The 4,806-nt window shown below is 39.3% G+C and overlaps 1 pseudogene; it reads right to left on the reverse strand.

The window, feature by feature from the left end:
- Positions 1 to 960: 960 nt before the first annotated feature.
- Positions 961 to 2,873, reverse strand: LOC120595439 (40S ribosomal protein SA-like; annotated as a pseudogene).
- Positions 2,874 to 4,806: the final 1,933 nt, after the last annotated feature.

Genomic DNA, 4,806 nt, shown 5'->3' on the forward strand with positions numbered 1-4,806 from the left:
CGAAGAGCTGAAGTTATAGAAGAGTAGAAATGACGAGTAAGGAGAAGGAGCCAGTTGGTAGAGAATTAAAAGAACAGATGCAGAAGGAGTCTTGTTTCTTTGTGACTCTCCAATGCCAGCTCTAGAGCCCTGGATGTCTCTGGCTCAGTTGTACTGGGCTTCCTGTCCTTGGATTTCTGTAAGACTCTTGCCCACAAATTTCTTGAACTAACTTGAGGAAAATATTGTTCCTTGCAACAAAATGATCCCCAATATATAACAAAACTGTGGCATGCTCAAATAAGGAGACAGGAATCACAAAATCATTCAGGCCTACTTTTAAAGCTGGCCCTAAAAGTAAAACTGATTTCCTCCTTTGTTTGGATGAATTACGAGTATAAAGATCAGAAGAGGTGTCTTCCCTGTTTGCTGCTGCCAGCCTTCATGTATGCATGGGTATGTGTGTGTACGCACCTGCTGGAAGCCTATTTTCTGTCACTGCTGGGTGATCTTGTCATGGGCCTGTCCACCAGGATCTGCAGCACACCCTGCTCTGGCTCACTGCCTCCACTTCTCATACCTTCCTTTCTACCTTGTGTCCTAAGACCTCTAAATATATATTTTTGTTCTTATAGATCCATTAATCTTTAGTACTTAATGAAATTTCTAGCCCCAAACCCTCTTGCTTCTCTAGAGAATATTAGACTACACCTTATATGTCATTTGATCTAGGGTAATAAGTTTCTGATAACAGCATTGCTACAACAGGTTCTTTCATTAATAGTGACATATCTGAATGAGGGATCACAGATTTATTTTGAAAATAGCCTTGCTGTATTTCTACTCACCCATGCAATATGCCAGAACCAGCTGCCCTTTGATAAACATCATTCATCTCCGGAGGGCTTCTTCCTTCCCCAGCAGGAAGTTCAGCTTTTCCTCTTGGGTGCTCCTACAGTATCCTGCTAAGGCATCATAATGTATTGCAGTTATTTCTTTTCATGTCTATCTTCTTTAAGACTGAATTCCTTTTATCACCTTTTATAGATTTAGTGCAGAGTACAGAAACTAAATATGGATTATAACAGGGCCTTCCTTTTGGGGTTATTATGAGAATTGAAAGTAGATTAATTTAAGTGTGTACAAAGCATTTATAGTGTTATGACTGTTCACTAAACATTAGTAATTATTATTACTATTATTATTAATAATTTGCTTCCTTACACCAGGTTTCTGTCTGGGTATCTTTGTGGGAGATGTGCCATTCAGAAATAGAAAATGCAGAAAGAAATGAAATTTGGGAGTTAGAGCAAAATAATAAACCCATTTTTGGACAGGAGCTTCAGTGCTTGTGAAGAGATCCAGGCATGAAGTTGACTTAAAAACACATCCCCCTACGGCTGGGACTCAATAAATGTTGACTAAATGAAAGGATGCTCCTTTAATCATTCAATCGTTCATTCGTTCAGTGAAAGAGTTCTTGGTCCTGATTTAACTCTAGCTATTCAATAACTTTAAGGGAAGGGATCAAAGCTAACTTAATGTTTACTTTACAATGTATGCACAGTTAGCACTATTACAAGGGTCAGAATACCAAAAAGCTGGAAAACACTGATTTATTATATGGTTTTAAATCCCTTTTACCAAATAATCAAATATTTATTTAGTACTTTCTTTTTTAAAAAAAACTTATAGAAACTTTGTTTTCCATCAACCTTATTACCATTTTGTTTAAGAATATGTGGAAGACCTGCTTAAGACCACTCAGTGGTTGTTCCTACCCAGTCACTGGCCTGAGCAGTGGGGGCTGCAGACCAGTCTTCAGTGGGAAACTGTTGCATACACACAGAGGGCACCTGCACGCCTTCGGGCAAGTCTGCGACTTCCGGCTGAGGGGCAGCGAACTCAGGAGCTGCAACAGTCTTTCACTCTGAAATTCCTCCGTGGTCATAGCCTTTTTAGCAGCGGGCTGCTCCTTTTCAATCTCTTCGGGGTCTCTGCAGAAGTAGAGATCGGGCATGACCTCCCACAGGTGTTCACGGGAGATGGTGTCACACATGCGCAGAACTTCCCAGGTCAGCATCCACCGCATCAGCCCCACTGAGTGGGCTCCCTTGTTGTTGCAAAGGATGGCAATGTCCACGTAGCACAGAAGAGAGTCTGTGTTACACAGGGCGATGGTGGGCAGGTTAACATGAGATGCCTCTGTGAGAGGCTGGCGGCTGGCCCTGGGATCAGTAACCACCAGAAGTCTCGGCTCCCAGACGGACGCCTGCATCTGGTTAGTGAAGGGCCCTGGAGTGAAGCAGCCAGCAATAGGAGTGGCTCCAGTGGCAGCAGCAAACTTCAGCACAGCTCACTGGCCAGTATTCCTGGATGATATGATACTGACATCAGCTGGGTTTTCAATAGCAACAATGGCATGAGCTGCCAGCAGGTTCTCTTCAAATTTATGGTGTAGATGCCATCGCTTTTCCTTTTGTAGATGTACTGTTCCCTTTGGAAGTCAAGGTTGGTGCTACTTAGGTGGGTTCTTGCTGCAAGAAATTTGAGGATATCGTCCTCCTTCATTTGCAGGACATCAAGAGCTCTGGACAGTTTCCTTTTAAGTTACGTGGGAACCAAGAACAATGCTGTATGGACCCTTTTCTGGATACCACAGAAATGCTTTAGTACTTTCAAATACAGGGCTTTAAGGCCCTGTATAGATCTCTGATGTTCACTAGGTTGCAACCAATTTTGGATTCATTGCTCAAATATCCAAGCTGACCATGAATGGTCAAGAACTTAAAATGCCTTACTTAGAATTCACATGGATGTCACACCAATTTTGAAAAACCTCTCTAATTTGTTCTGTAATTTAAAAAATGTAGAAGATAAAGAAGGAGGAGAAAGAAGAAGAAATGTAGGAGAGGAAGAAGGAAGGAAGGAAAGGAGGAAAGAAGGAAGAAAGGAAGAAAAAGACAGAAAGACTGTTGTGTGCCCACACTGCTAAACAGGTAGCAGTAGGGGGAAATAGGTTGCTCCTTTCCCTTCCTTTTTTCTGAAAACGAGATTATGAGTGGAAATTATAAGAAAAATAAGTTGAATAACAGTCTGCTTTCTCTGGTTCTATCAAAGATAAGGGTCGTTGCAGTAACCAAATGACAAGATTTAATAAGGCATTTGATGTAACTTTTTTTTCCCGAGAGGCTGCTATAAATCCTTTGTATTTACTAACGTTTCTCTGTCTCCTTAAGCAATCCTTTCTCATTACCGCCATCCTTATTTCCTTCCTCAGGGTTCTACCCTAACAACCTCCCTTCCGAAAACATATCTGTGTGTTTTACTCCAAAAGATTTTGACTGGTAAAGTTACATTTCAAAACAGTCAAAGTCATGTTCCCATGTCTAGATTACTTAAAAGCTCAAATCCCAGGAAACTGCTCATGTCTTTAAACAGTCAGGTTCTGCTGAGTACAGTTCACTGAGACATCACTATGGAAACCACAAGTTGCAGCGGGAGGCAGTGCCAGTGATTCAGCAGGTGGTACTTCCCTTAAAGTCAGTCATACCCAGAGCCCTGACAAGAGGTCAGGCAGACACCACACTATGGTCATTTCATATATTTGATGGTATATACACTGACATTCACTGGGCCAAGGTGCAACCAGATTTTAGATCAGCCAAAACATGAGCAAGAAAAACAGCAAAAGAGAAAGACCAGAGTCAAGTGGTGAAAAAGAAAGAAAAATAAAGTTAGGTAAACTTCCATTCTGCTTAACTTTGTAAATCATTTGAAAATTGGCCTCAGTGACTGGAATCAATTGCTCAGGGAGAGGATTTAAAGGAAGGAGGCTCTTTCCTGTTAGGCTCATTCTTATTGCCCGTAAGGATAAGATATTGCTAGATAATGAGTTTCCTACTTGGAATTTTTTATTTCTTAATGAATTATGAACTGCTTAAATTTTTCACTTTTGAATTTTGATTTAAAAAAAATAAGGATAGCTGTTGTTATTTCTATAGTGGCTTGGCTAAATTTAACTAAAGCAAACAAGGTTTCTCAACAATGGCACTCTTGATATTTTGGGCAAGATAATTCTTTGCTGTGGGGGTGCTGTGTTATGCATTATAGCATGTTTAACAGCATCCCCTAGATGACAGTAACAAGCCTCTACCCGACATGGTCATAACAATAAAAAATATCTCCAGACATCAGTCAAATGCCCCCAGGGAGATGAAACTGCCCACAGAACTAAAGGTAAAAGACCCAGCTCCCAGGTAACTGGGAGCTTAAATCCAGACTGTTCTTAAACATTTTAAGGCAAAAAGTAAGGTTTTTAAAAAATTAAACTCAAGTTCAATGTGAGAGGAATAAAACTCATTTCAAAAGTGATTTCTCTTCTTTGCAATATTTGTACCAAGTGTTCTTTTTCTTTTTTAAACATTATTTTATACTTTTTAAAAATGCTAGAGGACATAATATATTATATATAGAAAACCCTGAAGACTCTACCAAAAAACTATTAGAACTAATAAATAAATTTGGTAAAATTGCAGGATAAAAAAATCAATATATAAAAATTAGTTGTGTTGTTATACACAAATAACAAACCATCCGAAAAAAAATTTGAAGAAACAATCCCATTTACAACTGCATCAAAAGAATAAAATACCTAAGAATAAATTTAACCAAGGAGATGAAAGACCTGTGCTTTGAGAATTGAAAGACATTAATGAAAGAAATTGAAGAAGACATAAATAAATGAAAATTGCTTCATGTTCATGAATTGGAAGAATACCGTTAAACTGTCGATACCACCCGAACCAATCTACAGACTCAATGTAA

The sequence above is a fragment of the Pteropus medius genome, unplaced genomic scaffold (genome assembly GCF_902729225.1).
Source record: "Pteropus medius unplaced genomic scaffold, Ma_sr-lr_union100, whole genome shotgun sequence".
NCBI classification, from domain to species: domain Eukaryota; kingdom Metazoa; phylum Chordata; class Mammalia; order Chiroptera; family Pteropodidae; genus Pteropus; species Pteropus medius.